Here is a 13,776-nt window from a genome sequence, read left to right as displayed (position 1 = left end):
CACGATTGCTGTAATACCGCAGAGCGCCATCTAGCCGATAGAAAATTAATCCGTTTTACTTCCTTGTTCGAAGTAAAGGAAGTAAAAAGTATTTGAGCTAAATTTCAACTTTTAGTGGTTAATGGGGGGGGGGGGCACATAAATTCGGCATTAAGCAGGTAATAAAAAAAAATTACAAAATATAAAATTATAAATAAATATTTATTTTTATTGTTTTAGCTTTGAATAAGAGTATCAAAGATTAAATACCACGGAAAACTAAATGAACTGTTCCGGCATTTGCCCTCTTGTATCAAGGGAAACCGTGGCAAAACCTTGATAAGAACAGCCTAACAATATTTATGTCTACGATATATTATCAGATTACAGGCTTATAACATAGTAAAAACGTTTTATACATTACGATTATATTACAATTTTAATTATAACAAATCTTTATGATTTATAAATTTCTTCCACATCTGATATCCATCCTTTTTCCCTGCAAAAAGAAATACAAATTATATAATAACAACAATCTACAATCTCGTAACAATAAAATATATCGAAAGGTTTTCACCTGTTACACCCGTCTTCAGGAGAATATAGAAAGAATGGAGTGAAAAAACACATTATATGTCACGGTGGTTCATTACAACAAGCACGAGTATATTACGCGTACTTCGATTCTAACGATCGATTATGAATACATTTTTGATAAAATATTAAAAAAGGCTTATATAATATAAGGAAAATTACAAAGAATGTAATCGATATATGAATTAACAGAATAAAAGTTCTAAAAGTACTTTGAACGATGAATTCAAAGATAGAAATTTACAATTACGTAATCTATTCTGATCGGTTTCAGTTAAAAATCTAAACAGTATTTTGATCCTGTGTACTGATATTTGTCATATATATGTATTTCTGGGTTTTGCAACAATAAAACACATCGGTAATTTTCCAGTTATTAATAAATCAAAAAATTATTGTGCTTTAATGAGCAAATATCGTTTACTGTGTTTAATTTACAAAATGTATGAACAGAATTATGCCTTTTATACGATTGCAGCACTGAATGCATAAATTCTTTACACACAAACATTTCCTGAGTGGCAGGAGAATAATCGGAGCCGATGGAAACTTTTCATGACTGAGCTGGCATTTGTTCTTGGGAAAGGCAACATGGAGGAAAGAGCTAGAAATATCAACAGTCTTAATAAGGAAGTAAAAGACGCACTGAAAGCATGCGGTACTGAAATTCCGACGGCAGTAATCCAACCATGTTCCAAGTTACCATCACAGTGCTGTCAAGATTGCAAGAGAAATGAAGGTAGTAAAACACGATTCTGTTGTGTAATGTGCAAGAAACTTGTTTGTAATATGTACAAAGAAGAAACTGTTATTGTGAAGCGCATGTTATGCGAAAATGTTCCTGAATGAACAGTTCAAAAATGATATTTCTTATTTTGAGGCAAAGCACTAGTTTACTGCAATGACAGCCAAAACGTATACATTTTTAATTTTACAGGTGTCCATTATTGAATTTCACTTGTGAATGATATAAAATTTATTGTACTTTGCTTCTACGTTCAGTTTTTAATACTTTTAATTATTTGAAAAACTGTATTTCAAAACTAAATAAAGCTATTCGTTGAAAATAACAGAATCTAAAAACAAATATTATACTAAATCACAAAGTAGTACTGGGGTAGTCAAAATACTCTGCTTGGTAAAATAAAGGTGTCGAAAAGCTTGGCAATGGGAGGGTTAATTTAGACCGGGTCTAAGCCACGCCATCAGGCAGGTGAAAATAAATTATGGTACGTCATAACAAAAAATCTTCTATTTGAAAAGTTATATTTTACAAACCAGAAATAAATACTAGTTAATTTGCGATACAATACATTATACTTGTTCTTTTGTGCATATTTATCGTTTCAATTTATTTGAAGTTTGAAGAGATTCTTTAGGAATCTTGAAAACTACATATTCATAATTATTATATAAACATTTAGTCGTACATAGCTGCACGATTTCAATTAAGATAAAGATGAAAAAGAACTTTAAATCTAACAAGAATTTCCACTAAAACTGATGGCAATCTTGGACATCTCTTCGTAATGCCGGGCAGAAAAAAAGATTTGCACTAATAAGAATAATGTTTTTAGTGTACAACTATTTTACATAAAACATGAAGAGACTACTTACTTATTTTTAACAGATCACGAAGATCGAGAAGGGTTTCAAAGAAAGCTTTCTCTTTTGCAATACTATTAACAGATTTTACTGAAAAATAAAACATTTTTTCCCCCTACTAAATGTAAGTAATATTGTACTTACTTATGATCGTAGGACGGTGCACTTGTCTTGTACGAGAACATATAAAATATTAAATAATTTAACTGTAATCTGGTGAAAATTTCATTCTCATCGTTTCAAATTCCTCTGTAAAGTTAATGAACAACAAAAGCTGAAATCATGGCAAACACAGCTGTAAATAAAAAAAAAGAAAAGTATATTAAACCCCTTAGCATAAGAGCGACAAAAGTTAATCATTTTTTATCAGAATAAATTATATCTTAATATTGTGAAATTTAATAATAGATATCGTTCACCTTAACTCATTATTTATTTTGTGATCGTTATTTAAACATTACAAAAAAAAGTTGTACATTTGGTTTAAATAAACAGAGAATTATATTTACTCTTCCTCATAAAAAAAAAATTGCTCTCTTCACCATTATGTATTGTTAAAAAATATTACCATGAATTACACTATAGAAAAATGGTTTTAATACTGTTGTTTTTTGTGCAATTCAAATAATTTCTCTCCTAGCATTCAATGAAAGTGTTACAAACTTGATTTTACATCAAATTTACTTCTATAAATCATTTTAATACATACACCCCTCTCTTCTAGTGGTTATATTAAATAAACAATCAAAAAATTCAAATAAAATTAAAAAAAAAAAAATTATGTTCAATTTTAACAAAAATTTTATTTATTTGAAGTCCGCACAACTAAAACAAATAATCAACAACCTGCTGATTTCCACCATTCTAAAAAAAAATTATTCCAATTATATGCATTTAATAAGGTCAATAGTACTGTTTATGGGATTTCATATCTGCAAACCAAAATTAAATCGAAGGCTAGGGTATTTAGTAACGCAAATTTAAAGAAAACCGGATTAATGAATTATACAGCCTAAAGTATCATATTACCTTACCTAATATCTGTTTTTCTTTAGTTTTCTTCTGAATCATCCTCAGGAACAAATCTTTTCATTCCCCAGCAGTAATCGGCAAGCATCTTTAGACACCATTTTCCCTGAAAGTATGTTTCCATCTCTGACACATCCTAAGAAAAGTGTTCCTTGTGCTTCTCAGTTATGTTACTAAAGTTAAGCGGAAAAAATTTCAAACATGAATGTAAGATATGTAATTTTTGTTTAGACATATTTCTTCTATTTGAAGTCGTCGCTTTCTTGATTAAAATTATTTCATCTTAATTTTATTTTTTAATTTTTTTGTAAAATCTTCTTTTTTGTAACGGTTATTTCCTTATGTTTGTCCCAATATTTTTTCATATCATTGTTTTTTTGGTCTTTATTATCCCATTTTTTCTTTGTTTTCTGTACCTCGCCTTACATTTAGACACAACTATATTGTGGTAAGAATCAGTGTCTATTCCTGGATGTAATTTACATTCCATAATTTAATTTGGAAATCTCTACTAATAATTATAATAGTCTAGGAGATGGATTTCACAAATATATATAAAACTTCTTTTATAAATTTCAAAAAGAAAACCTCTTGACTGCCAGTTTATACACACAGGGCGGTGTTGGGAGTCTTACACATATCACCAGTGGCAGCGACCCAATGGCCCCATACTACCTCCATGCGTAGGCTATCCCTATCGTGCCCACCATGCATGCTTTGGCAGAACACATTATCCACGATAATTTAGCCTCTGTTCACAGTGGAACTTCTTCCTCTCTACATCTATTCACTTGTGGGGCAACCGGTCTAGTAGGGGTCCGGGGTTCTTCCTACACCACAATAAGAGGAAGAGGTCGCTGTCTACATCCAATGTCAGCAACACTATAGATCAGGTCATTGTCGGCCCCAAGCCATTTACCAAGGCAGCCATTTCTCACCATGATAGTTCGCCGGTCAATGTCGTCTTCAGCATCTTCGTTAAGCCTACCAACTGCAACGAAGCACCAGGATGTCTTGCTATCACCAATTTATACTTAGTTAAAAATTCTGAAGGTGTAGTTCTTTAAGTTTTTAATCTAGCTCATACTATCTTGACTATTTTTCCTTCTCTTTATTATAGAATTAATACATAAATAAACCTCTGTCGATCGGATAATGTTTTATTTCCCTCCATAGGTGAAATCTGGTTTATTTAATTCTATTGGTAAGCTGTATTCAAATTCACTCATGTTCAAATCAAATCAACTCAAATCACAGTGGTAGTTCAATGTAAATTTGAATGAATTTTTGCATTTTATTGTACGATCAAATGAAAATTATTCTTTCGATCCATTTTTTTCTAAACATCAACTCCAAGGGGGTGTTTGATGCCTGCACGGTAATGAGACGGTTAGATAGAGTCTGAAGCTAAGCTGAGAACAAGTCTGGTTCTAGCAGAGAATACCAGGTCTTAGGTATTGCTTGGTGAAAGGATGGAGATGAATGAGTGGTGTAGCATTGTCGTGGTAGTAGATTCCACTAAGGGAAAAGACTGCAAAGCTTGAGTGTTATCGAGCATCGCTTAAGATTAACATAGTGACAAACCGTGACTTGGCAATCAATGCGGTTGATAATGCAGTGGGTAAATAAATGCCTTCTCAGAAGGTTGCCAAGTATGTCGCAAGGAGAGCTGATCAGAGGTACTCTTTCTGGCTGGTGGCAGATAGAGCTGCTAAGCAAACAGCTACAGGTGGAGACAAGGGTAGTGTTCAACAAATGGATATGTTCCCAACCCAAAATAGGACTCTAGTGGTTAGAGCAGAGGAACATTCTTATGCGGTTTATCTTTATTAATTCCATTAAAACATTTTTCTATAATTTTTCTGTCTCCTTGAATAATTTCATCGATCTACGATTCCGCAATTATAACTGAAACTTTGATCGATCATCCATCTCCTTCATGTTAATTATCAAATCAATTTATTTTGAAACTTTCAGCCAATTTTAACTGTAAATATTTTTATTAAAATTTTGGCCACTTTTGAACTGTTAAATTCCCTTGTAAAAATTTGCACGATTAATTACTGTATTACTTAATAAGGTGGTAATAAATTTCAGGTTTTTTTCAACCCTTTAAAACATCAATCTTATCACCAAATTTTTTATTCAAAAATGCATTTTTCAAGAAGACTTATATGATAGTTATATAAACAAGAGTATTTATTATTCACAGTTTTAACCGTTTACACAGATGCTCCAAACTAATGATTTTATGATTTTGAAAGTAATACAGATCTATTTTCTGTTTTCTCTTTGAAATTGTACTGATCGAGGACCAGACCCACTTTTGAAGCATTACTCAGTCTTCACCCAGAGAGAGGTCGCCACCTACGCAAAACGGTCATACTGACATTATCGGCCACATAATTGGAATTAGTTGCTCAGTGCAATTTCATACACGGAAACAATCTTACGCACCACAATATATTTATGTATGTATGTGTGTGTGTGTGTGTGTGTGTGTGTGTGTGTGTGTGTGTAGACTACTTAACATACTCCTGAAAGTAATTTCTTACATATAAAGACCGAAAATAACTTTTTAGAGAATTGTACATAATATACTGAAAACTACTATGGCAAACACATAATATACAAAAATAAAACAATAAAATTCTTAACGATACAACACATAAGCCCCAACCTGAGTACTCACCTACATAATACATGCAAACATGATTAATAAAATACACAAAATACATGCATAAATACCAAAGATGCAATATCATGTACATACATAAAAATCAATACACTTAATACATACAGAAACTAATCTCGGCCGACTACATATATACAATACTATGAATAATAATGAAATACACAACAATAAAACACAAACCCCAACCAAAAAAGAGCACTACATCAACTACGACCCATGCAAGGTACTCCTACTCGCCGTCCTGTGCCTCTCTTCCACACACAATAACCTCAACAATGGCAGTTTTACCCCGCCTCGATACCTCCAAGGCAAGCATCTTAGGAACTACATTCCCGACCCTTAACTCCCCAAACTCATCCACTACTGGGTGTGCGACACCCTAGCATAACATGTTCTGAGTAGTGAATGACCCCACAATACTGGCATAGGGGAAAGCCCTCTTCCCACTTCATCCCAGTTAAACAGTGGCGCTGTACCTTCCAGAGCTACTTGAGATACTTGGGATTGCAGTGAAGCTACTTGAACTTCACTGCAATCCCTACTCAGGTGCCCCTCCCATGCACAGTTATAACACTGCTTACGGTTGTCGACCAACACGAAAGCAGCGCTCCTCCGATGATCTACGGGAGACCCTACGGCAGATCTATCAGATTTTAACTCTGTGTTTGTCCAGCAAAGCCCCGCAACGGCCACTGCATAAGAACGACCCTCTGCTCTGACCACTAGAGTCCTACTTTGGGTTGGCACCATATCCACTCATTGAACACTACCCTTGTCTCCACCCATAGCTGTTTGCTTAGCAGCACTATCCGCCATCAGCCGGAAAGAGTACCTCCGATTGGCCCTCCTTGCGACATACTCCATAACCTTCCGAAGTCACTTACCCGTCGCATTACTATTGCCAAGTCAAGCTTTGTCACCTCGTTAATCTTATGCAATGCTCAATAACACTGAAGCTTTTCGGAGTCTTCACTCTTAGTGGAATCTACTACCATGATGAAACTACGTCGCTCATTCATTTCCATCCCATCACCAAGCAATAACTCAGGACTGGTATTCTCTGCTAGAACCAGATTTTCTCTCAGCTTACCTTCATATTCTAACTGTCTAAGAACCTTCAGGTACCAAACACCACCTTAGAGTACTCGCTACTATTTCCATTAACATCCAACACATGGACCGCATCACTCCCCAGAGCACTGGTGGTATCGGGTTCACTCATGCGAGTAAACCACTCCTCCTACCAGAATCTCTTGCACAGGACAACTACTTCCTCATCGTTGACTCTCTCAATACTGACACTCTTCTGGAGCTTCAGGACAATGTCTTGAATCTTCTTCTTAGTTTTGGTGTTCTCTTTTACAAGCAGGGTCACTTTCCTGACTTCTTTATCAACCACCCTAACTGCCTTCAACACCTCAGTGTCAGATCCATACCCCATAAAATCTACCATCTTCTTCCCCAGGCGCTGACTCCTGAATTCCAATTGGACCATCCTCCTTAGCAGGTGCCTCTGCAGCCTGCCTACAAATGGAAGACCTAGACAGGCTCATACGTGGCCTAAAGCCGTTATCCTGTAACATTTTACAGCAAAATATCCATTGATCACATGCGAACAATCATGGTCATGTTGATGAACCGGCCAATATATTCCACCTACCTCAACTAAGAACACATCTATTTAGATATACTTTTAACTAAAGATGTGTGTCTCTATGTACTGAAAGATTCTTTATTATAATACATTATATTTCTAACTTTTATTTATAATATTTATACAAAGTGTGATGTCAATAACAAAAAATATTAATGTTTGGGTGCTTCTTAAGTTTTCTTTGTGTACACCATTTTTTTTTTCTCATGCGGATCATTGTTCTGCAGTATATATATTGCACTTCACCAACAGTTGCATATTTTATCAAATTACAAAAGAATTCTTTGATTAGTATAAATAAACTTCATAGAGAAATATTGAATTGATTGTATAAAATATTGTAATCCAGTTAATTAAAATTCTGAAAAAAAAGAAAAATTTCTTAGTGTATTCTGAATTTTTTATAAATAAATTACAGTAATAAACAATCTATGTAGAACTCAAAGTTCATTATTAATTATTATTATTATTATTATTATTAATCATGCATTTCATTATTATTACTTCATGTATTTTGGGAAAGAGCAAAATACAAAAATAATTTTTGTCGTTGCCAGGGGAATCCAACAACCTGGTAGATTTTCCAAGATGGAGGAGTTTACTACATAGTGGTCATGTCTGAAAGGAGGTAGTGTTTGTCATATTATCTGCTTATACTGACTTACAGTAAAAGTACACGGGTGATTGCGGGTAAATAAGAAGGAAAACTCCAGTTATTGAAAATGTAATAAGAAGTAAAATAAGATAAATAATGGTAGATTAAGGATTCAGTCAACCACAAGGATATGAAGACTAGCACCGGAATGGAAAATCTGAATGAAAAAATGAACAAGGCTGACAGTCGGTTTATGCATGTAATGAAGATTGAGAAGGAGCATAACTGAAAGAATCTGTGTAAGAGGAAATACAAGCCTGAATGAAGATCACAGAGGTGATGGCACAGTAAACTGATAAAGAAAAGGAAGTTTAGGATATTTAAAAGGATATTTCAAGAGTATTTAGGAGCAAAGGAACCTTACAAACAAGAGAAGGTTGTTTCCAACAGATAGCTGGATGAGAAGGGAAGAAGAATCTGCACTCAACTCCACCGGATTGGCAAGTCTTCAAACATTTGTTACTCATTAAAATTTAATGAGTAAATTGCGCTCATTAAAATTCAGTTATCTCATGATATGTTGATGTGAGAGTTAATATGATTATCTATTAAATTATAAAATGATAAAAAAAATTAATTAAAAGATTGTTTACTATGGATATAAATTATCTAATCATTTTGAGTTTTACTGTAGTATTTTTACTACTCGGTCTGGTGATAAAAATTCATCATTCTCTGAGGGTTTTCGTGCAAAATGTATCTTGTTACTGTGTCGTACTGTTTTTAACAGTTTTACAGATTGAAAAATTATTGTTTTATCAGCAGCTTTACAAGCTGTTGAATAACTATCAGGCCTTTGTGTCTACTGTGGATAAGTTGACTCTGTTGAACATACTGTCTTTAACTGCCACCACTGGGAGCAATCGGAAGAGCTTTTTCTCCCCCTACGGAAAAAAACTGTTGAATAAGGTTTTCAACAAATATCTGCATTGCATCTTATGATTTTTTTAAAAAATTGACCGAATTTTAATATCCTGGAGAAAGCATTTATATCTGTTTAAATCACTTGATTATCTTGTACTTAGTTAATTTAATTGTTTTTTGTCTGTAGAGAAATATAATTTAATAATCATAACATTTTATAAAGATTGTACTAACCATCATACTCGTGCTATTATTAGTAAAGTTAGTTTCATTTAAGTAAATAATCACTTTGTCGGCCTCCATGGCGCGAATGGTAGTGTCTTGGTCTTTCATTTGGAGGTCTCTGGTTCAAATCCCGGTCAGGCATGACATTTTCACACGCTACTTGTTATTCATCTCATCCTCTGAAACAATAATTAATGGTGGTCCTGGAGGTTAAAAAACAAAAATAGAGTAAATAATCGCTTAGAGAATCAGTAATACATAAAGTTCTTCTAGAATTATCACTTTATACAGATTCTGTTTTAATCTAAATGAAAATAAAAAAAGTTTACAATGAAAACTGAAGTTTAAAGTAAAATGAAAATGTAAAAAGTTAAAAAAAATTATTGCAAATAGTAAAAGCTGGTGTTTTGTTATTTTAATTGCAAAATTGTTTCAAATAAAACCAGTTTATTTAACTAAGTTTGAAGATCAGCACGATTAGTTTTAATAAATATTAAAATATCGATATTAAATATTTTAACATTTACTATTACAGATATCTCACACTTATTCTAATCTATTTTCAACCGTATTTTTCAGCAGCTATAAAGACAGAATTCATCCACTGGATGATATCAAGCTACAAATCTAGTGAACGGTTAGGCTTAAATAGATAGGGTTTTTTTTTAAATAAATTAAAATTTTTTCAATGTTTATAATTTACTGTTTTTGTTAGGATTCAATTAATGGTGGGTATTTATAGGGAAACACAGCCTGAGTCTAATAAAAAACAAATATTAAATGGCTAAAATATAACTGGATTTAGATCATCATGAGATATAGTATAATAAAATTTAATTTAACAGTATTATTTTTCCAATAAACTAGATGGAAAAAAACAAACAAAACTGGATTATTCAACTTTAATTCTCTTTCAAGTAACAAATTTGAAACACAGTACTTACTTAATCTGTTCATATTTGAAATAATTTTTTGCATTGCTGCCTTTCTCCAATTACCCCTCTACGTCTGTTGCTTGTCTTCTTTCTGTTTTGCGTGAATTATTTAGCTAACTTCCCACATTACATTTTTTTAAGATGTCACAACCGCTTTAGTTTTTCATTACAAATTCTATCCATCATTCTATGTGTACCAAAACATTTCCTCATAATTTATAATTTTTTATTCTTTACCTTGTTACTTTTTCCTGTATGCTGTTCTGATGTTCTATAGCTGGAGTTTCTGATTTTAATGTTTTGTCTCTTAGCGCAATTTATGTCTGTAAAAAGAATCAAGTAAACCCTATGAGAAATTTCAAACTTAGTAAACGGGTGGTTATTTTTTTAACTAGAGATCTCCTAAAAAAGAGAAGAACTTTCTACTTGTACAACTAGTATTCTTCCCCAAACTTATTTGTAGGAATATTGAATCGGTGCACTTATTAAAATAAACCGAGTAACTTAGTGAAAAGAGATATTAAAAACAGATTTGAAAAAAGGAGAACTAAAATTTTCTTCTTCTCACAATCTGTTGCGCCTAAAATGGCCAGAGAGAAAAACTGTTGTGATGCTTTTTTCTCTGCATAAAAATCCCTTGTGCAAAATCATTAAAACTATTAAAAAAATTAAATTTAAAACTAGTACACTTGATTCACCTTGCGACACATAAAATGTTCCACATAATAAAAATCTTCACAAGTCTATTATTAACAAATAAGGGTATGTTAATAGGCTAGTTGATTGTTTTTGAGAAACCGGTTTATATTATGCCTCACAATCTATTTTATTAAAATATAAATGTTATAATACATAAATGATCATTTAAACTACGTATTTTGCATTTTTATAAATTAATTAAAATTTTCCACCAAAACTCTCCAAACTGTCATTGTCTCTCCTAAGACACCACACTTTATAAAACAATCAGATGTTTAGTGAAGTCTTTAAGATGTTTCTAAAATTACTAACTCTAAAATGAATTCAAAGTTTTACAAGTACTGTGTAGTGCCTCAGTGTGAAAGTACTACCATTAAAACTCCAAACAAATTGTTTATTTAACTGTATATGTTAATTTATTTAGTAAGATCCAAATTGTGAACAAAATCCTTCATCTTTGGGCGGCTATAGATTCTAATCTTCAAAGACCGGTGAAGAAATTGTATTAACTTTTTCTATATGCTAGGTGGATGAAATTTTATCGTCTAGTAACACAGATTGAAGTCTTAAAATAGGAGTATCCTGCCCATGAAGCACAGGTCTTAATAATGTCAATGGTAGATTAATGAACTGAATACCATCTTTTTTCTAACTACAGATATTTTGCAAACAAAAAATTGAAATTATTTTGTTTTTCACACTATACCGTTCGAATTACAATTAGCATAGATGAATGAATCTCTTTGTATTAAATTTTCTGCACAAGATTCAAAGCCCGTGGTTTTTTTTTTTTATTTCGTAAGTTCATTTTAAAATATGCCAATCAAATTTTGCTACACCTCATTAACAACCACTTATACTGTCTGGTATAAGTTTGTTACACCATCCAAAGTATTTGCTCAACCTTCTGTTCAGATCAGCAATTTTTAATGTCATGCAAACAAAACTCGTGTAACAGAATGCAAACCAAGACAGATTACTTATAAGAGGGGATCCAGCGAATTTGCTAAATAACAGTTAACTTAACAGGTTAGCAGTGCTGTTGGTGGAAAGCAGCCCATCTTTAATAGCCCACCGAGGTGGTCTAGTGGTTAACTCATCATCGCAAATCAGCTGATTTTGAAGTTAGGAGTTGTAAGGTTCAAATGTTAGCAAAGAGAGTCTCTTTTATGGAGATTTGAATACTAGATTGTGGTTACCGGTGTTCTTTAGCGGTCGGGTCTCAATTAACCACACCTCTCAGGAACGGTCGACCTGATGCTGTACAAGACTACACTTCATTCACACTAATACATATCATCCTCATTCATCCCCTGAAGTAATACCTTACGGTGATTCCGAAAGCTAAACAAAAAAAAAGAGAGAGCCCATCTTTAGTATGACAAAATAAAACTTGTACTAGACTATAGGAAATGCAGATTTAAGATGCTTACATAATTAATATAATGTTCTATAGTGAATACAGCAACTCTTTTACTATTAAAAGTAGGGTAACAACAACAACATCTAAAATATAGTATTGTGCAAAATCTTTAAATATAATTATTGAAAAAATTCAATTTAAAACTAGCGCCATTGATTCATCTTCAGACACATAAAATGTTCCATATAGTAAAAATCTTCACAAGTTTGTGTTATTTATAATAAATAAGACTAATTAATTATACTTGTTTTATTTTTACTAAAACTGTTTAAACTCAAATGCAGCAGTCTGTGAAATGTTTTACCATTTATGATGTCAAAAATTAAAATTGTCTTACAAAAAGAAACCCCTTCAGTTATTTTGTAAAAGAAATCTGATCATGAGGTTTTAGATTGTTTTTCTATAATCTAATTAAATTTAAAATTATACTCACTCATGTCATCTAGATGTTGATTGTGTGATCTTAATCTGATCATCATTTTGACTTTTGAAATTAGCCTTTTCATCTTATTTTTTGTTCTACATTCATCACTTGTACAATTTTCTAAGCGTTACTTTAGTATGTTGTTCCAGCATTAAGTAGTTTAAATATCGCAATTTTCTGTAGCTGAAACAAACTTGAAACAATCTGGAGAAATATTAATATAAAAATAATAAAATAGATTAACAAGTTATTAATATTTTAATTCTTTTGGAATCCATTTTTCCTTTTGTATTCTTCATCACACCATATTTTTTCATCATTGAATAGTTAAAATATTACATCATCTATACCTGAAACACACTTAAATATTCTGAAACAAAATTAGTAAAAATATCAAGGCGATTGATAAAAATACAGTTTTGTGTACTTGAAATATACATACATAATAAATAAAAAGTACTTCAGAAAATTCCATTCAGGTTAACATGGCTTAACAACATGTACTTAATCTAATCTTAAATAAATAAAAAAACAATATTAAAATAATACCCTGCTTTATAATCGCGCCTACTGTGGACGGGGTATGGAACGCGAACGCGACTTAACATAATTAATTCTAACTTAAAATATATAATAAACCTGTAAAAAAACACAACACATATAACATAATTAAAAATCAATTACAACCTACTGAGGGGCCTACTGGGGAAACGCGATTTTTCCTTAATTATAACATGCAAATTTAGTGTAACATGCACATGTTTGTAAAACAAAACAAGAATATATAATTACCTGAAAAAGAAACTTAATTCTACTGGAAAAGGAGCACCAGTTACGAAGTAAGTAGTCCTCCCTTTAATCGTTATTATAAAACTAAATAGTTAAGCCACATTAACGCTGTTCACTCTTAACCTATGTAAGTAATCGTTGTCGTACCTGCAACAAAAGATAAAATAAACGATGTTAGTATTATATATGTACCGTTAGTAACA

General features: G+C 32.2%; 1 long non-coding RNA gene across 2 annotated transcripts; it reads right to left on the bottom strand.

The window, feature by feature from the left end:
• Positions 1 to 452: 452 nt before the first annotated feature.
• On the bottom strand, positions 453 to 13,745 carry LOC142322961 (uncharacterized). 2 transcript variants are annotated; one of them, XR_012755976.1, is made up of 3 exons: positions 13,577 to 13,745; positions 2,326 to 2,476; positions 453 to 481 (listed from the first exon to the last, which is right to left on the bottom strand). It is a non-coding gene; the product is annotated as an uncharacterized LOC142322961 (long non-coding RNA). The 2 variants fall into 2 exon arrangements; XR_012755977.1 differs by lacking the exon at positions 13,577 to 13,745 and adding an exon at positions 3,216 to 3,263.
• Positions 13,746 to 13,776: the final 31 nt, after the last annotated feature.

The sequence above is a fragment of the Lycorma delicatula genome, chromosome 4 (genome assembly GCF_047948215.1).
Source record: "Lycorma delicatula isolate Av1 chromosome 4, ASM4794821v1, whole genome shotgun sequence".
NCBI classification, from domain to species: Eukaryota; Metazoa; Arthropoda; class Insecta; order Hemiptera; family Fulgoridae; genus Lycorma; species Lycorma delicatula.
The sequence above is the reverse complement of the archived record's forward strand: the minus strand, read 5'-3'. Positions and strand labels throughout refer to the sequence as shown.